Genomic DNA, 20791 nt, shown 5'->3' on the forward strand with positions numbered 1-20791 from the left:
CTCTGCAGCCGTTAAAGTTTCTGCCCCGATTTATTGTTTCCATACCGACGAGAGAGCGACGGCACAAAGCCGGCCGAGACGGGAGTGCTCATACATTTATTTATTTCATGCATTTCATTCTTTTCAGGCTCCGTGTGGAAGCGGTGGTGCTGCTGCTCCTGCTGTTTAAAATGTGAGCTGTATACATGTGCCCTAATCTACTGTTTACATCTGATCTGCCTGCAGACCCAGATGCTGCTTTTTTACTTAGCAAACAGTGACTTAGTGAAAGACGGTGAATGCCACTGCGACGGGCTGGAAATGTGTAAAAGATGAAATGTTTTCAGTCATTTTCTCTCACAGTAAAAACCTTTTCCAGTATGTTTAAAGAGGCTGGAGCATCTGCACAAGTGTGGAGCTCGGAGGAAGCCCAACGTTTCTGCTGCTCTGGAGGTCTAAGGTCGTCGCTGTGACCGTTGGACCCACACCGCTGTGATTTTGTTGATGTTGCTCCACAGCGCCTTTCTGTTGCGGGACTCGGTGAGGCAGACGTTTGCTTTTGAGGTTCCTGACATGAAGGGAGGGACTTGGAACAATGGTTTTGGACTTTGTGAAAGGCAGTCGACTGGTTTTTGTTCCTCCTCGTTATTGACTGGATCATGAGGACTACCACCAGCAGAATGAGGCACTGGATCAAGTGGAAATCAGCTGGATGATCACAGGTTGTTAGATTAGACCTCGCAGTTTTAATGCCTGCTCAACATTTCCACCCAGGTGGGACTTACGTCACAGATTCTGAAGGTGAGTTGTCTGGATCCCAAAAAGTGGATTCTGTTCATTTGGGCGTAACGTTTTCAGTGGGAGAAATGTTCCACCATCATCCAGGTGGTTAACGTTTCCCCAACTTTATAAACCTTCTCTGGATGATTGAGCATCAAGACACCCGGATGATGAACCCCAAGAAGAAGCAAACTCCTTCAACATGACAGTCCAGCAAAGCCGGGTCTGATGCTGATGCAGGAACCAGTAGGACCTGAGGAGAAATGTTAGTCCAGATGAGGAAAGTCTGGAGCTCACAGACCTGCTGAACTGGAACACAAGCAGGAAGTCCACACTTCCTAAACCAGTGATGAATCCTGTCAGCAACAAGAACCAGCGGCAGCAGACAGAGTGGCGGCCCATGAAGAAGAGGCTGGAGGATGTGGCGAGGATGGCTCGGGCCCTAACCGAGCCTGTGAGGTAAAGGCAGCTCAGGACAGACGACGCACAGCTGACCTCAGCTGCAGCCTCATGTCGTTGGAGCAGGTTGGAGCTGGAAGGAGTCCGCCTGAAGTCCGCCTGAAGTCTGCGTTTTACCAGCGTCTTCTTGTTTTTCTTTATTTTTTTCTATTGATTTTTAAAATGTTTGTGAGCAGACAGAAGCTCAGGACTCGACGGCTGATTTGGATCAGAGCATGCTTGATGCTTCGCTCTGGTCCAAATCAATGAGCAACATCAATGGGAATATCTTACCACCTCCACTCACACAAGTGCAGATCCTCCACCCGAAGAAGCCTGAATATCAAAGGTGCGTGTGGAGGCCGAGGCACCTGTGTCTGTGCTGAGCGACTGGGCGGTGGGCCGGAGCAGCTGCCTCGCTCGCAGTAAACAGGAACGCTAACTCCAGCACAATCAAAGCTTATTTCCCCAGACATCAGCAGCCCTCATATCCTGTAATTTGCTGTTTTTCATAAACAGATGAGCAGGAGGAGGAGGCGCTGTGGAGGACAGGCAGACGTGCAGACACACAGATGGATGGACGGAGACGCTGCAGAGGGATTTGCTTTCTAATCCCAGCCCTGCTCGTGTGGATTCTCCTTCACTTTCCTTCTCCTCCACTCGGCTCTAATTATCCTGCAGAGAAACAAACTCAATTTGTCGGACGGAAATTTTAATTGAAGCTTCCTTGTGGTTATGATTTTACGGCCATGAAGAGCACTCCGGAGACGACGGCTTGTTATTATTAGTGATAGCAGTTAGTAGTTTTACGCGCTCACACACTCAGCTTCACAAAACACCCTTTTAATACGTCCATAAAATGAAACCCACTGTGAAGACTTTTCCATGTTTCTCCTTCATCCCTGTCACTGCTGAATCATGATGACAATGCTTCGTCTGCTCCTTTGCTTCATTTCACTTATCAGTGTGATATCAGACAATCCTTCTAGCCCAAAATCTTTTCTGTGGGCATCTGTTCTGTCACTTCCTGTTTTATTTTGAAATCTCTCTCATTTGGTCAGTACTGCTTCCACCCATTGTCTGTTTTCCTGCTTGTGCCACACCTGTGTTCAGAGAGGTGTTCTGCAAAGGAAGTTTTCCACTTCGACCCAAGTGTGCTCAGTGCTGCTGTTTGTTTGTTTCTAAGGTGATGGCTGGATCCATGGAAACATGAAAGCTTCCTGTCCCACAGTCTGATGAAGGAGGCGACAAGTCAGATCACAGGGAATGAATGTGATTGGTCAATCAGGTGGTCAGGTGTGTTCTGTGTTTGCCGGAGAGTGACAGACGCAGCAGGATCATTTTCTGCAACAGCACGTGATCACGTGTACATGTTGACATGAACATATTCACATGAAAACATGAACATAAACACGTGATCACATGAACACTGGAACACATGCAAAGGTCCAAAGATGCATTATTTATGCATTTATTACAGTCACATGACCTGTGAAGTGCCTGTTTTAATGTGAGCCGCTCAGAGCCTGCAGCAGAGAGCCCGGTTTATCAGAGACAGCTAATAACCACCGTGGCATAGCTGTTATCTCTGCTGGGCTTTTAGGATCCACGGATCCAGCTACGGCAGAGGAAGCCTGGATATTTTGAACCTCCTCTGTAGCCACGCCTCCTGAGAATGAGTGATAAATAAAAAAGCACACACAGCAAATTTCAGGGAGGTCTGTTGATCTTTGTTTTGTCCGACAGAAGAAAAACGTTCTTAAATGATTTATATTTATATCAGTCTTACAAACTCTCCACACTTATCTTCTTTATGGCTGTTGACTGGCCAGAATTTCGACAGGTTGTGTGATGTCATGTGCTATTGTTTCTGGGTGGGGGGGTTGTATAACAAGATATTTTTCAAAATAAAAGCGGATGATCCCTGCTGTGTTACTTGGTCCATGTTTGTGATTCAGACCTCTGTTATAAATAATGAATGAATAAGACGTACAGTCAGTATTTAACACTCACCATATCTCCCTTCTTTAAATGCTTTTTCAGAAATATTGAATATTTTGATTGTTTGGAAGATGTTTTAATATTAAATGTATTGATGATGCAATTAACAGATCCGAAATAAGACATAAATAATATAAAGTGAAAGTAAAGAACATAAAATAAAGAAAAATAAATACAGAATAGAGGAAGTAGTGCATGTTTCAGGGCTGAGCATACATTTGTACATATATTTATTAGTTTCAGATTTAGCCATTCGTATAGAATAGCCTTTATTGTCATTGTACAGAGTACAACGAAATTGGAGTGCCACTCCCTTGGTGCAAGTTTCAATAATAAATATAAATGTAAAATATAAAAAGTACAAAAAAAACAATCGTAAGTACTCAAACAATAGTATGTACAATATATACGGGATAGCAGCATTAATATAATGACAGTATGAATAGCAGCATAATATAATGACAGTGACGGTATGGAATAGGTTCAATTGTTTTTGTGCTTATTTACTACGGTGATAGCTCTGGGAAAGAAGCTATCCCTGAATCTGTTTGTCCTGGTTTTATGTGACCTGTACCGTCGGCCTGACGGTAATAGTTCAAACAGTTGGTTGCTGGGGTGAGAGTGGTCCTTGATGATATTGCCAGCTCTGCTGAGGTACCGAGAGTTTGCAGTGACCTCCAGGCTGGGCAGAGAGCAGCCAGTGATCTTCTGGGCTGTGTTGATGACCCTCTGCAGTACTTTCCTGTCTGCAGCTGAGCACTCTGCATACCATGTTGTTATGCCGTACGTTAGGATGCTCTCTATGGTGGCTCTGTAAAATGTCACCAGCAGCCTCTCCTCCAGGTTGTTCCTCCTGAGCACTCTCAGAAAGTGGAGACGCTGCTGGGCCTTTTTAACCACCGCTGTAGTATTTGCAGTCCAGGAGAGGTCATCAGATATCTGCACGCCCAGAAACCTCATGGAGTGTACCCTCTCCACACAGCTCCCGTGAATGTAAAGTGGGGCCGGGTCTGCTCTGCCCTTCCTGAAGTCCAAGATAAGTTCTTTAGTTTTCGTGGTGTTCAGTTGGAGGTTGTTAACTGAACACCACTCAGTCAGTCTGTTGACCTCATCTCTGTAGTCCGACTCCTCCCCCCTTGAGATGAGTCCAACCACTGTGGTGTCATCCGCGAACTTTATGATGGTGTTTGAGAGATGGGTAGGGGAGCAGTCGGATGTGTAGAGCGTAAACAGGAGGGGACTCAAAACACATCCTTGTGGAGACCCGGTGCTGAGTGTGATGGTGCTGGACCGGTGGGGGCCGAGTCTGACAGACTGTGGTCTATTTGTCAGGAAGTCCTTGATCCAGAGGCAGATGGGGGTGGAGAGTCCCAGGTGAGACAGTTTCTGGACCAGGATCTCCGGGATGATATGATTGAATGCTGAGCTGAAGTCCAGGAAGAGCATTCTAACATAGCTTCCTCGGTGCTCCAGGTGACTCAGCGCAGTGTGGAGCGCTATGGTGATAGCGTCCTCGGTGGAACGATTTTTCCTGTAGGCAAATTGGTGGGGGTCCAGAGTGGGAGGCAGACCGGCCCTGATGTGCTGACAGACCAGTCTCTCAAAGCACTTCATCACTACAGGCGTAAGTGCAACAGGCCTGTAGTCATTTGGGCTGGCCACAGCTGTCTTCTTGGCGATGGGGATGATGGTGGAGGTTTTGAGGCAGGGCGGGACGGTGTTTGATGACAAGGAAAGGTTGAAGATTTTAGTGAAGACTCCGGTCAGTTCGTCAGCACATGCTCTGAGAACCTTTCCATGTATTCCATCAGGACCTGCCGCCTTCCTGGGATTCACTGACCTTAGAACACACCTCACTTGGTGCTCCCTAAGTGTTAGTGTGCCAGTGCTGGGGGCGGGAGGAAGTGGTGTGACAGCTGAGGGCTTGGTCGTCTCAAAGCGGGCGAAGAAACGGTTTAGATCCTCAGCCAGTGAGGCATCAGTCCTAGATGTTGCCTGGTTATTGCTTCTGTAGTTGGTATATTTTGCCTGTTTATGTTATTGTATTTTGCACAACTCTGTTGCTTGTGAAGCTCGCACACAAGAATTTCACTCGCATGTGCTGTACCAATGTACCTGCACATGTGATGTGACAATAAAAGTGATTTGATTTAATTTGATTTGAGCAACCAGAACCGCTAACACAGGGACTTTAAATTGGGAGGGGGCGGGGCCAGCGGTTGCAGCCCCGCTCCGTGATAGGCTGCAGTAGTCGATTATGCTAATCAGAGGGCGTGGCCGTTTGCCGGAGACGCTGGCTGCTCGGAGACGGCTCATTGTGTCGGTTGGACCCGGACTTGCAGTAGTGCGTGCGCCCGCGCCGTGTGGTGGATTTACGGTGTAGCGGCGGAGCTGCGGGTTCAGCGGCCGGGAAGAAGCAGCAGGAGGTCGGCGTGGATTACTGCAAAGAACTCGGAGGTGAGCCGCCGCTTCTTCTTCTGGGGTTTAACGCTGGGCGCACGGGGTGCGCGTGCGTGCTTGCTTGTCCGGTACCTACTGTCTGTGGGCGCACGCGCAGCAGGGAAGGGGACGCTCCTGTGCGTGCGACCGTGCTGCTGCTTTGATTGCCCGCCGTCAATCAGGCGGACGGGACGAGCACGCGCGGCGCGCACCCTCGGACCCTCGTTAACTCCAGTCACCTTCTCGCGCGAGCTCCAACTTCAGCTCCGCGCGGGGCTGGGTGTGCGCGTGTTTCCCGAACCTGCGCCGCAGGAGCGGAGCGCGTGCGTTCGGGTGGGCGTCTTTGTCCTCCTTATTTAAGGGCGCACACACCGCTGCGCGTGCGCTGGCGCGTGTGAGAGAGTTCCGGTCGTCGTGTGGTGCGCAGCGGGAGCCGCGCAGGTGACTTTGAGCCGATCAGTCCGATCACATGATCGATAGCTGCTGTCATCGATACTGTGTGTGTGTGTGTGTGTGTGTGTGTGTGTGTGTGTGTGTGTGAGAGAGAGAGAGAGACTGTGTGTGTGTGTGTGTGTGTGTGTGTGTGAGAGAGAGAGAGAGAGAGAGAGAGAGAGAGACTGTGTGTGTGTGTGTGTGTGTGTGTGAGAGAGAGAGACTGTGTGTGTGTGTGTGTGTGTGTGTGTGTGTGTGTGTGTGCGCGTGGGGTCTGGTTGAAGGTTTTTGTGGATCCAGATGATCAATATTAATCATCAGTGATGGTCAGTGAGGTGGTGGAATAGAAAAGCCTTTGTTGTCACTGTACTGATGTATTGATCTGAGTCAGTGAGATGTGATCGATGTGATCGATACTTTGTTGCTTCCTGTGATAAACAGAGTAAATCTGAAATAAATTGAATCTATTTCATTGTTTTAATTCTTGGCTTTACTTTCCTGATGTTTACTTTTTTTTATTAATGATTCATTTAGAATTTAAATGGTTTATTTTTATTCCTGAGTTTCAGTATTTTAACTATGATTCATTATTTTTCTGCTTGTTTTTGTATTTTTTGTCATATTTTTGTTTTAATACATTTATCTGCACCTTTTTACTGTTTCTATTTGTCGGATTTGTGACAAATCTCTGCAGGTGAATTTAATCCCTGAAACTTTCAACCTGTGCTTTGAAGCTCTGCTGCATGTTCATGCGTTACCTACAGCAGGTGTCATTTGGCCACGCCCCTCAGAGACCATAAATCCTCTCCCTTTGAGGCAGACAAGCATTTTAATATACGCTGTGGGGCCAAAAGTACCTGTCCAGGTGTAACTGGGTTGTTCAGGGGAGCGCTGTTCCACAAGAGGCGGTGTGTGTTTGTGTGTGCGTGGCTTCCAGATGTGTGCAGACCTGGAGGAGGCTGTTCTGTCTGTGGCTCACCTGTCTCACTCCTGCAGTCACAGGTAAAGTCACCATGCAGGTGTGATGAACGTAGAGAGCAGCTGATGCACTGCTGGCACCTCTGCTGGACGTCAGAAGAACTGCAGCTCAGTGACATATTTGTTGTCATCTGCTTGCTTAGATAATTTTTTTCTGTAATGAATCAAGCCCCGCCCCCTGGAAATCCTCCTGTGTGGCGCTGAGAAAGTGACGTCCTCTGATCAGACGTTTCGGGGATTTAAGGAGGAATTCTCAGGGTCAGTTGTCTGAAGGTTGTCCGTGAAATATCAAAATGAAACTCGCCGTTGCTCCTTGACGAGCGGCGTCCCGCCCGTAAATGGCTGATTATGATGCACAGAATCAGTAAAGTGGGCGTGGATAGATTTTGGCAGAAGGCGAGCGTGTCGGAGCCTCAGCAATCATGGCAGCGTTCACCGGTGCTGTGGTGGCTCGCGTTAGGGTTAATGAGCTAATCATAACGTAACGAGTTGATTATCTCTGCCATGAAGGGTGCGAACGCCGTGGCGGCCTGTGCGTCTGACGGCGGCTTCTTGATGTGACTTTAAACCCAGTCACAGCTGCTGCTGATGGCAGAGTTTCACCTGCTGCAGACAGCAGCTGGCCACGCCCCCAAAAACACTCATCCAGGATTAAGAACGGAGGCACGCTGACCTCACCCCGACCCGACTCTGAGCGGGTTGGCTGTGGTTTTGCCTGTGAGCGTTGAGGTCAAAGGTCACATTTTCTTTGCTAAAGAAAGAAAGCGAGGAGAGTTACAGCAGCCAGCTGTGTGTGGCCACGATGAGTTTCTAAAACGTGTCACAGACGCTGCTTCAGAGTTGGGGCGTGTTTGGTTTCTACTCCAGGGACGGCCGGTCTCTGAGAGACGCTCACAGGTGGATTTGGGCCTGTTTATCTCAGAGCTGCATCACCTTCAGCAAGGCGCAGCTTGCAGGTGTGGCGGTGTGTTTCAGAGCGCAGGTTTGCAGGGGAATTCCACCTTAAATGCTTCAAACGGCGATCTGCGGGGCTTCCACCACATGACCTCTGAAACAATAAATGCACTCGCTGCCAGGTCGGCATTCTGACTTTTCCCTTTGCACAGCATGCAGGGCGGCTGAAGCTGGAGCTGGAGGGAACGTGATGATGATGTCATCGTTTATTGTCTGTATTTTATTTCCACCTTTAAGCAAAGACGTGTTCCTTAAAAAGTCAGCTGACCTGACTCTGCAGAGGCTGTGGGCACTGCCATGGATGTGATGTCAGGTGTGACGGCGCGCTGTATTGAAAACGCGTCGTGGGAGTTCATCTTCAGGCTTCGGGTCCAAGGGTTTCATCGCTCACGCTCTGCGGCCTGAGCGCTCCGTGCAGCGCGTGCAGCCGGCTGTTCTTTAACGACATCACACAAACCGGCGTGTGCTCCGACTCACACAGGACGATCCTTCCTCTCTTCCTGCCCTCCTTCTTCCTCTCTCCTTCCTCCCTCTGACCTCCTTCAACCTCATTAGCAGAGAAACTCCACCAGGTTACATCAGACACACACACACACACACACACACACACACACACACACACACACACACACACACACACACACACACACACACACAGTAACACACACACACACACACACACACACCTCCTCTCCTCTCCTCCCTCCTCTCCACCATCCTCCCTCCTCTCCTCCATCCTGCCCTCTCCTCCCTCCCCTCCTGCCCCCTCTCCTCCCTCCCCTCCTGCCTCCTCTCCTCCCTCCTCTCCTCTCCTCCCTCCTCTCCTCCATCCTGCCTCCTATCCTCCCTCCTCTCCTCCCTCCCCTCCTGCTTCCCCTCCTCCCATCCCTCCTCCATCCCCTTCTGCCTCCCCAATTGCTTCTCCTCCTCCCACCCCTCCTCCCATCTCTCCTCCATCCCCTCCTGCCTCCTCTCCTCCATCCTCCCTCCTCTCCTCCCTCCTCTCCTCTCCTCCCTCCTCCATCCTCCCTCCTCTCCTCCATCCTGCCCCCTCTCCTCCCTCCTCTCCTCCCTCCTCTCCTCCATCCTGCCTCCTATCCTCCCTCCTCTCCTCCCTCCTATCCTCTCTCCTCCCTCCCCTCCTCCCATCCCTCCTGCCTCCCCTCCCCCATCTCTCCTCCATCCCCTTCTGCCTCTCCTCCCTCCACTCGTGTCGCGGTCCTTGTTACATGATGTAGACTATGATGTAACACCCTGAAAGCCTGCACAGGAAGTTGAGGGAGGGTCGAGCGTGTCGTCAGTTGAAGTTAAACATGGAGTGGTGTTTGCGCAGCAGGGTGGAGGCGATGCCCTTCATCGCTGTGCTGTACTTCCTGAGCATGTCTTCTGCTGCTGAGTGCTGATTGGGCAGGACGTGCTCTCTCGATGGCGCCCGGCTCTGCTGTCTCCGCCAGAAACTTCATGAAAACTTCAAGTTTTCCAGAGAGCTGCTTTCACTGTGGCCGAGAGCGCCCCCTGTGGCACAGGAAGTCTGCAGCTGTGGACGCTGTTATGTGATTGTGGTCTCAGAAATGTGGAAGCCACTCTCAGAATCTAGTGGTTTATTCCTCATGACCACAGGTGGAGGTAGGGCGGGGCTATATCATACCGTTCACGGTAACACCGGTGTCATGTTGGGTAATGATAGGAAAATGAAATATTGCGATAGAATATGGGTAAAACGCGCATGCGCAGTGCCTTTGTTTTCATACGCACATGGAGGCGACGCAGAACGAGAAGAGCGAAAGTGGATCGTTGAATGAAACGATGAACCTGAACTGGTTTGTAAAAATGCTGCAGCTTCACTGGTGTGGAACTGGTTTAGCTTTCGACCCTCAGATACACAACAAAGCACTATTTCTGGTAGCGCATGCTAGCGGGCCGTCGTTATTACCGTGTTGTTTGGAAAATACGGCGCACTTAAAATCATCCTTTGATTTTTCTGAAAGTCGATAGAGCCCCTTATAATCCCGTGCGCCTTATGTATCCTCGTGGAGTGATACGTACTGTGCTTCAACATAATGTTACCGTGTTGTGTGTGTTTAACCTCTTTTTAAGTTTTGTGGATGTTATACATGGTTATGCTGAGGATGTGTCGGCCAGTTTCCACTGGAAACGCCTTTTGGTTAAACTGTCAGCGAGGAGTTTGCACTGTTACATTTTTATATTTATTTTAATGCACATAAGAAACAGCTGCTTGTTTAAGTTAAAATACATTGATGTTTTGTTTTTGCACTAATAAAGTTGTGGAGTTGTAAAGTATTTTGTCTCGTGTCAGTTACATCGTTATCGCAAATTTTCCAATGTATATGGTGATAAATATTTTTGGTCGTCGCCCTGTTCTAGGTATGTGCAGCGGATGCTGTGAGTGCGCGTGTTGGCTGCGTATCAGACGCTGACCAAGCGTCATTCTGTAGCACGTCCTCAGAATTGTCTCGTTCTCTGCGGGTCTGAGCCCGGGTCGCGATGTCCGGCTCCGGGTTGTGTGTGTGTTTTTGTGTTCTGTCTATCTGTGCTCTCACACACCTCCTCCCCCTGCTTCTCCTCCTACTTATGTTATTGTACTGGTTCTGCTCGCCTGCACAGACCCCTCCCCCTCGCTCAGGTTGCGGGTAAATTGAACCTCAGAGATGAAGACAGATGAAATTTCTTTGGAGTGAGCGGCGGCCGACCTCAGCGCGTGTCCCGCTGCTTCTCTGTGATTTCGTTTGTCTGACCTTTACGTGCGGCGGGGGAGATCAGGAGACCATAAAGAAGGAGATGAAGACAGCGGCGGTCCGCGGGAGCCAATGACAGCCTGTTTCTGACAGCTTCATGCTTCCTGTGCGTTTCCTCTGATGCTTCAGCCAGACTGCAGAAGGAGATTTAAAGGTTCGCTCACGCAGGCTCAAAGTTTCAGGTGACATTAGTTATAACAGTAGGATATTTATTTCCTGTTTCCAGAGAGACCTAGCAAAAGTCGGTCATGTGACACACTCGAGAGCGGACGCTAATGATCCCAGGTTTTTGCTTTTTGGGGTTTCTGCTGATGGAAAATCAGCGTTTTTCCTTTCTGTCCATCAGAGGCACAGGCCACACCCACCTGTGCTCACACAGACTCTGTCCATACTTGGCCCAGGTGTGGTCACGCTCCAGGAAACCCTGAAACGCTGCCGTGCATGTGCAGTTCTTATTTGTTTTACTGCAGAAAGGCGACGGTGTCCTCGGATGAAAGTTTGGGCCTGTCTGTCTTTTTCATGGAGTTCTGTGATGTCACTGAACAGGAAGCAGTCACAGAAGTGGCGAGGGTAGCGATGGCTCCTCAGCTGCGCTTCGCTTTCAGAGGCGGATAGTTTGAGCTGTATCAGCAGCTCCCTCACATCAGAGAACCCGATCACAGCGGCTGTGTTACTTAATCTGCAGCTGTCGGCGCATGCGCCTCGGCAATGGCGGCATGTTGTAATTCACTGCTGAGCGACCGTGGCGTCCTCCGGCACGTTTCCTCTGGTTGTCCTGAGAGGCCAAACGCACTGCAACTTAAAGAAAAACGCCACAGAAGGTAAATAAAGCACAACAGAAGCGTTTCTGAGGAGACATTAACGTGACGGACCAGGGCCTAACAGTAAACAGGCGATAGCAAACATGCATCTGCGGTTACATGAGTGACAAAAACACACCTCCGAGTCTGTAGCTGTGTCCCAAAACGTCGGCTGCATCCTCCCGAGGCCGCATTTGAAGGCCGATTACGTCACATTGACGCGACGAAGGCTGGCACAATTCGTCGGCTCCTTCAAATGCGTCCTTCATTTCCCCGGATTTGAAGGATGGGTCGGGTGTGTCCTTCGCGGCCCACCATATTCCAGAATTCATAGCACGGCCCAGCCAAACTCCAGTTTCCAACAATGGCGGCCGCTACTAAGTTTTAAAATTACTCTTATTATTCTTTCTGGGTCACAAAATAAACCTTTAACATATTTTCAGGCGAGAATCTGTGTAAACTTCAAATATCTGCTCGGTTTATCGCATATTTGCAAAAGTGCGCCGACGTTTTCGGAGACGTCTGTGACCCACCAGCTCAATAGCGAGCCGGGGGGTTCAAGGGTCACTCGAGCCGGCGAGAGCAGCGGACCCCCCCGGCTTCATCGTTTTCAGACGGTTTGGCTCACATCAAAGTTATTAGTTTATTAGATTAAATTAAACTTTATTAATCCATCGAGTGGGTTCCTCCGGGATCACACAGCTGAATAAACGTCAGAGTGTGAGACGGTGAAGAGTTTACTCCAGTGTCCTGTTATATTTTAGACAGCAAGGAGCAGACGGCGAGTTTAGTAAACCCCACCGACACAGCGGTGACGCAGATCTGAAGGCGAGACCGTCACATTTCACAGCCTCACACTTCCGGCCTTCTCGGTCTTCGAAGGACCCGGCCAACGTAGACCGCGAAGGCGGGTCCTCCGAAGGATGCATCCGACGTTTTGGGACACAGCTTGTGTGACCCCTACAGCTGGTCCGTCCCGTTATTGTGTCCCCAGAAACAGCTCCGTTCTGTTTTGGGCTTTTGCAGCGTTTTTGTCTTTGTTTCCTTAAACGTGGGTTTAAGGCCACCGTAGATTCCAGCTGTCGATGACGACTCTGCTGTGGAGGAAAAACAGTTTCCTCTCAAAGTGAAGGAATTTGAAGCACCCGAGGTCAGAGCCGCCACCGCGCTCTGAAGGAACGCCATCGGCATCTGTTTCCACGTTTTCTTGGCTCACCGTTCACAGTGAGGGGCGTAGGAGGCTCCGAAAGCAGGAAACCATCAGGTTGACGTGTGTGTGTGTGTGTGTGTGTGTGTGTTGGCTGACCTCCAGGCTACCAGGATCTACCCGCTGCCAGGCATGTGCAGGATGGCTGCAGCGTGTTTCACACTCCAGCTGTGTGTGCTTCTTTGTGTGTCTCTGAGTGTGTATGTGTGTGTGTTAGGTGGCCTTTCATTGGTCGCCTCCTGCACTTTTTGTTGTGTCTTTATCCGTTTGATCCAGCAGATTCATCCGGTGACCTTTTCCCCGTCATTCAGACTGCACAAAACACAAAGACACACACACACACACACACACACACACACATGCGCACACAGAACAATGGGTGGATTAGCCCAGTTTTTGGTAATGCTGTGTTAATAGGCAGCAGATTACCTGGTTTTGCTGCAGGAAACAGAGACGTGTTTGTTCACGGGTAATGAGGCTTTCAGTTCAAACACTGAGACGGTCTTTATGTTTTATCAGCTGACCTCAGGTCAGCTTGTAACGACCCAAAACACAGAAGAATATCTGTGCCGTGTAAATAAAACATCATGTGAACAAGTGTAATATCAGAGTGCGATTGATGGAGTGATGTCGCATGTTTATGTGTCCAACAATCACGTCTGATGGCGAGGACGTCAGCGCCCAATGATCATTTAGCATCTAAAAACACAGCGCTAGTCTAATCAGGCTACCACTTGGTGAGGAGATGCTAGCGGCCGGTGAAACCCACACTTCAACACAAGACTCCGCCCAGCACTGGCAGAGCGCTCGCCATGAGACAGGAAGAGGAAACGTTATAATCTTATTAACAAAAGATGAACGCGCCACACAACTTTGCAGGCAGGAGACGTGTTTCCGTGTTTATCCTGCTGCACAGTCACAGCGTCGCTGACCGAAATCGGGCTCTGGCTGCAGGACTGGAGTCTGCATGCACTGGATCATCACTCTGGGTTCTCGGCTAGCTTAGCGTGCAGATCACCAAAGAACCTTTGTAAGGACATAACTTAGTACAGTTACTGTTACTGCCTTCCTGAAAAATGTAATGTTTTTACAGTAATTTGTTACTTTGTTGCACCCAGTGCTTGTTTCAGTGAAAGGATGGAGACGATGTTCTTTGTGTTTGCATGAATAAATGATTCATAGATTCAATGAATTCATTTCATTAGTATTCGTTTGTTTTCCATCACCATAAATTTTCCTGGTATGAGTTTGAGGCTGCAGCAGTTTGGTTTTTAGTTCCTCTCCGTTTTTCTCAGCGGAGCCATGAGTGAGTGGCGTCCTGTCGATCTGCTGTGATCAGTAATCGTTAATATTAATTAACCTACGGACGCAGAAGCATGTTTTGTCCCAGGGCACTGACCTGAAGCCTGTTCTCTACATTTGTTTCTGTTTCCTTTACTGCTGGGTTGGAGCGTGAGGTCAGGTGAGGTTGGGTGAAGCTAAACGGACAGAGAGCAGACACAGCGAGCAGCTTTGGAGCGAGTCGCCGCTCGCTGTTTTCAGAGTCGTTCTGAAGCGGCGCTGAAACACTGTTTATGAATTTATCCGGCTTAGAGCAGCTCTCTCCGCCCGGCTGCATCATCACACACACACACAGGCTGAAGGTGAGCGGTCAGATTTAAAGCTGCTGCATGTGCAGGGTGCATGAACCCGCTGCAGTATCAGGATCTGTATCAGGCACCAGCTGTGACAGATGTGGCGGTTTCCCTGCTGGAAGATTTACACTTATTAACCCGGCGAGGCTGCAGAGAGAGAGCGAGCGTGAAGCACTCCGGATTAGACCCGGCCTGTGTGAAACACTGCAGCACACCAGCACTTTACCCATAAGCAGCACTAAAGCAGAGAGGAATTATGGGAACTTTTTCTATCACGTATGATTTTGAAGAGTCCTTTAGTGTGAGTGTGGACTGCTGTCACACTCCCGGATGTGTGATGTGCTTCCGTGAAGCTATTCCTGCACATGAACTTCTCCCAGAGCTCCCACTGCTGGGAATACTCCCCGTGATCGAGGCAGGAGGTTACCTGCGCCGGGGCACTGGCTGATGGCGAGGAGGACGTGAGCGTGCGTGTGAGTAACAGCACAGGACTGTAACGAGCTGTGTGGGGCTCAGCACCGACACCGACAGGTCGGTGGTTGGAGCATCTCCGCGCTCGATGGCGTCCTCCTCGCGTGGTGCTTTTGTTGCTTGTGGAGGAAATCACTTCCTGTGTGTGTTCTGATTAGCGTTCTGTGGGATCGTTGGCTTTTGTCTGTTTGATGTGCAGCCAGCAGGACGTCTTTTTCCCGGGAAACCTGGTGCAGAACAAACAGAAGTGGGAGCGCTCCGGCTGATTCCTCCCACCGAACGCCGGCAAACAAATCACAATCAAATCTGACTGCAGAGTTTGCATGACGCAGGGACTTGAGCGCACTCCCCGTGGCTGCGCGTCACCGCTGCAGGATCTGCTCTTTCATTATTTTCTGCCGTCCTCCCCTCATTTCTCTCCTCCTTTAATTTTCTCCCTCGCCGCCTCGTGCTCCGTCTGAACTCGTCTCTCTTTTCGGCTCATTTGCTCAGACCTGTCGGCTGTCGCCGCCCATAACTCACCTCCCGTGCTCGCCGCTCGGAGGCTCAGTGCTCACATCTCTTTTATTTCCACGACGGCTGCGGCAGACCTCCACGCTCCCTCTGCTGATCCCGGCATCGCATCCATCCACATCTGGACCTCTCGCTGCCTCCGGAGGCCCGGAGCAGCCAGAGATGTGAGAGAGTCACTAATGTGGCCCCGAGTTAGATCATCCCGCTAACGGAGGGTCTTCATCAGGATAATGGACTCATCTCCTCTCTCACTGTCAGTAAAGCTCACGTCTATTCATATATGTCCAAGAGTTCTTCCGCTGATGCTCGTTTTCCTGAGGATCCATTTGAGTGAAAGTCCAAAGTCTGCGTGTCGACGCTCGGATTCACCAACAGGAAGTGTCAGATCCCACGTCTCAGCATCCAGGATTACTGAGGGCGGGTGTTATCAGCCTGTGCTGCAGAGGACTGCTGACTGCTGCGGTCGTCTCTGCTGCTTGTGTCAGAGGTGAAAGGTCACCGCAGCAGAGACTGAGCATAAAGGCAGGACAGCTGACATGTGACCTCATTTACATGGACGATATCAGCTAAACAAACACACATTCTGAAGTTACTACTATGAATTACAGTTATGAGTTGTAATTGTCAGAGAGGGTCAAAGGTCACATTCCGGCGGCACTGATATTGTATCCTGCTGTTTTAGCCGTGGTCCTGCTGCTCCCAGTGGTCACTCGTGGCATTGCAAAAAACCCAACAAACTCACCTGAAGGTAACACCTGTGGACCGCAGACAGCACTGAGCATGTGCAGAAGGCCACAGTGCAGGTGTTGAGCGCTCAGCTCCAGGTGAACTGGTGGTTTTTATGTTAACTGGTCAGATTGGTTTCCATATTCTTCTCCGTTTGAGCTTCACGTGTATCTACAGCCAGTCAGACGCCTGCTCCTGTCGGACTCTCGGCTTTATTGGACTCACCTTTCCAGGTGGAACCAGGTCTGGGAACGCCCCGGCTTCCTGCTCCTCCTGCTTCTCTGGTTGGTTCTCTGCTGGAGGGTGTAGCTCGTTTAGAGGCTTGGTGGTTGGATGATGTTGTTGGTCCTTTGTGTGTGCAGGTTTTTCTGAAGCAGTTTTCATGTCTTTGCTTTTTCCGAGTGTCCCACAGTGCTTCCAGGTATGTCCCGGCTCAGGTATGGAAAGGTGGATGAATGAGACGGAGTTCACGGAAAACATAAAACTGGAGCAAATCTGATCCGGCTGTGTTGTTAGAGGAGTGTGAGTCAGAGATATCCTGACTGGAGCAGGGATCGAGCCCTCCTCTCTCTCTGGACCTGAACCCTCCGGCCGGCTGTGGTCAGATCTGCCGGTGTCCAGGTCTCAGGGACACCTGCGCCCCTCCCACAATGCACCTGGATGAAGACGAAAGGCCTGACCGCCTCCTCTCTCCCACTGTGTCTCAGCAGATCAGGATTAGTCAGGACTACATCTGGATCTGGACTTCTACTACCTGGATTTGGGCCTTTCTGTGCTCTGATTGGCTCTGCCGAGAAGCTGCTCGTGATTGGACCACCTGAATTCGAGGTAAGTTAACCTGTGTGTACTAATGTCTTTAATGAAGCTGCTGCTGGAGCTGCACAGGGACATGCAGGGTGTTACTGTGTGTGTGTCATTAATAACATGATCAGCTGATAGTCACACAGGAGTGTGTGGAGCTTTAATCTCGCTGACTCTTGCCAGATGACCTCTGACCTGTGACATCACATGAATACAGACGTGTCCTGTCATACGTGTACTCCTGTGGTCCTTGTGAGGTCTTCCGTGCGTTGCAGGAAATAAAACTGCAGTCATGGTCAGAAACAACTTTCATTTATGCCATTGTGTTGACCTCTGACCTCTGACCTCTGCATACACAGAAACAGGCTTAAAGAACCGAGTACAGGAAGTAGTCTGTTCCCTTGAAGAGAGATACATGCTGCAGATTTGACTTTGTTTTACTGAACCTGTGTGTGTGTGTGTGTGTGTGTGTGTGTGTGTGTGTGTGTGTGTGTGTGTGTGTGTGTGTGTGTGTGTGTGTGTGTGACGATAACAAACCGCTGTAAGAATTAATGAGTAAACACTGGAGGATGTGCAGAGTAAATGTGCCTCAGGGTGTGTGTGTGTTTGCCTCGAGGCAGTGCAGAGATCCCACGGGAAAACTGGAGGTTAAAGGCCTGCTTGAACTTGAAAACACACACACACACACACACACACACACACACACACACACACACACACACACACACACACAGATGAGATAGTACTCTAAAGAAGCTGATAAGGCCTCGACATGCCTCAGATAATAAATCCGCACACAGTCACAGTGTGAGCGAGGAAATCTGCTCGGAGCTGCTGATGGATGAGGGCTGAGATATCCGAGTGAAACGTCTGGAAGTTCGTTCGAAGGATGTTTGTGGAACACAAGAACTCGTTTTTTCCACTGAGCTGCAGTCTGGACGTTGTTATCAAAGTCGGAATTTCTTTGGAAAGCAAAGCTGCGACTGACAGTCGGGATATTTGAAGAGATCCAAGCGCGGTGAGGAAGTTGGGCTTTTTTTTTGGATGTTTCTCGACGGTTTTTGTGCAAAGGTTCAAATTTTAAGACGCACTGTTTAAAAGTGTCCAAATGTTTGTAGACAGCTGTTCCACTGACGTAAAACCAGGATTTGTGGGGACCTGATAGGAAAATATAAAAGTTTGATGTGTGAAGTCGATCAGCGGCGTTTTGATCTCGTGCTCACGCCGTCAGGTTTGTGTGTGCGGCTGCATAAATCTCTGATTTGTTCAGTGTCGGTCGGCGAGGACAGCGCTGCTTCACACGGGAGCGTTTGTGAAACTACAGAAACTCATCGGCTCATTCACAAAAATGTCATTCAAGACAGTTTTTAAAAAGCATTTTGTGGGGACGTTTGAGTGAAGCGGTGAGGTTGGAAAATGTGGATGGTGGGGACATTTGGATTGTGCCACACAATAAGAAGTTAACCCTAACCTGTGGTGATGAGTCCTGCAGGTTTCCACGTCACAGCGACACAGACGCGGGGCCGATTCATGGCTTCATTGTTATGGCGGTGCTCGGGGTCTTTGACCCGAACCCCACGCTCCTCTCAGACAGACGCTGTGACGGGGAAATGTTTGTGTTTGACGGAGCAGATGATGGCTCGCTGCAGCGCTGCGTTCGTTTGCAGAACTCACTCCTAAAGAGCCGTGCAGGGACCGGAAGCCAAGCTGACCCGCCAATAAGACAGTTTGGAGTTTGTTTTTTGCCAAATTTTGGTTTTACTGACAGCTTAAAGTCTCACTTTGCATGCTGCCACATAAAAACACTCCTCTGCAACCAAAACACCAAATGCTGCTTCGCTTCCCTCCTCTTCCTCCTCCTCTTCCTGGTGTCAGTGCGATGGAGTAACTGATGCCAAGCAGCTCCTTCATCTGACAGGTCACAGAACGCTCAGCAATCACTGATGGAATCGGTTTCACACCGCCCTCCTACGGGGGTGCTGGGACGCGTTTTGTCACATGTTAATTCCTGACGTCCGGCGTTGAGCCCGGCAGACTTGACGTTTCTGCTGCAGTGAAGCTGGAAACGCTCGATCAAGAGAAGCTTCGACTGAGACTTTTGTTGATTAATGAGCCGGGACGTCTCAGCCGAAAGCACTCGATCATGGAAGAATGGGAACTGGCTAATACCTGGACCACCCAGGAAGTAATCCCCACTCACGCCAATTATTACTTATTGATGTTTTGGGCCCAATGAGAACCCCAGTCTCATCACCCCAGAGGTGATAAGTGACCGTGACACGGAGCAGACTTAACCAATCACTGCACAGTATGCAGTCAGCATTTATCTGATGGAGCCAATCCCAAACAACATATGGCTCTGTTTACGTTTGTGCTCCGATCCCAACAGGAGGAACGACCGGTTAGCTTCAGTCTGTGGAGATCGATCATCGATTACAGAGAGGAGGTGTGTCCGTGTGTGTGTGTGTGTACTCGTTGTACTGATGTTTCGGTGACACCGTTCCCAGTAATGTGAGTTATTGCTGACACAGAGGACGTCAGCATAGGAATCTCGGAGCGAGTCTCAGGAAGTCTTCCTCCCATACTTCTACCTTTCTGCTGCTGGCAGATAAAGGCTCCTCTCTCTGCTCAGGGATTAAGGCCAGCAGCGATTATCTGATCTTTGTCTTGCTGAGGGCCTGAGACTCCCAGCCCCCAATCACAACAGCACTGACAGTGCTCTCAAAGCCTGGCTCGACTCGCGGTGCTGAGGAAATGACCCAGTTAGAGCGAAATGTTGGGGGTCAGCTGACTGGGAACGCCGGCTCCAGGATGACTGTGTCAGCAGGAAAATCTCCAGTTATGATGGATGATGGTCCCTTCCCCTCCTTCACTCATGAATTCGATCTGTTTCTCAGCGTGTTTTATGTTAGTCAGGATTTCTGTGATTACGTGGTGACCTCTGACCTTTGACCCCTGACCTCCTGTGAAGTAAGGTTTTGCTTTTGTTTGTGTTTTTGTTTCATTTTGATAAGCCAGCTCATGAAGTCTGTTTCCTGCTGGTTTGAGGCAATAAAACTGTTGCTGTGGACGTGTCCTCGATTGTGGGACTTTGAATGGCTGCAGGATTAATCCTGTGTGTGTGTGAGCAGGTGGTGGTGGTGGTGTTGTTGGGGGTGGGGCTGCATGTCTGTCTTTGGATTAAATGTAAAAAGATTGGACCTCCTCCTCGGTCCCTCCTGTCTTTATCTGCCTGGCTGGAAAAAGGCTCTAAACCTCATGACCCCTCGTGCCTCCGATGGTGTATGACTGTGTCTGTCCTTACCAGGGTCACGTGGCTACAGCCTTCCTGCTGTCAGTCATGGCCCCTGAGCACCAGGCAGGCATGCCTGGTGGTTGGTGCTCCACTGAGGAGGTAGAAGGCCAGCAGCAGCTGGTTATACCAGGTTATTCTTCAAGCAAGCTTTAATTGTCACATACACAATCATACAGAGTACAACATGTAGTAAATGGCCTGCATTTGTATAGAGGCGCTTTACACTACATTCAGTCATCCACCCCATAGTAGTGAAATGCTTGTGTCCGAGCTGCGGACAGGCTGGAGGCCATTTTAGGACTTGGTTTTAGCATGGGGGGTCTAGCCAGGCCCCTTACTGAATCCAGTAAGGGTCTGCGCTCCAAAGGTGTGTAGTCTTACCACTACAGCTTCTTCCTCAGGACACAGAGGAAGTGCAGCTGCTGGGCCTTCGTTACCAGGGGGATGGTGTTGTGGGTCAATTCATTTCAGTGTTATTTATACAGCGTCAAATCACAACAACAGTCGCCTCAAGGCGCTTTATATTGTTTCATTTCATTTATTTATTTATTTCACACTTGGTCAACAGTTTCCACAGTTAGTTCTTT

General features: G+C 49.7%; 1 protein-coding gene across 5 annotated transcripts in view; it reads left to right on the forward strand.

The window, feature by feature from the left end:
* The first annotated feature begins 5486 nt into the window (after window positions 1-5486).
* Window positions 5487-20791, forward strand: part of LOC113015379 (semaphorin-6D-like) — a 94075-nt gene continuing 78770 nt past the window's right edge. The window contains exons 1-2 of one of the 5 annotated variants that reach the window (XM_080295714.1): window positions 5487-5655; window positions 16819-16936. The gene's annotated coding sequence lies outside the window, so the exon portion shown is untranslated. Of the gene's footprint in view, window positions 5656-16815; window positions 16937-20791 lie in introns of all 5 variants that reach the window. The other 4 variants (XM_080295717.1, XM_080295716.1, XM_080295715.1 and 1 more) reach the window with 4 other exon arrangements.

Source organism: Astatotilapia calliptera, chromosome 22, assembly GCF_964374335.1.
Source record: "Astatotilapia calliptera chromosome 22, fAstCal68.1, whole genome shotgun sequence".
NCBI lineage: Eukaryota > Metazoa > Chordata > Actinopteri > Cichliformes > Cichlidae > Astatotilapia > Astatotilapia calliptera.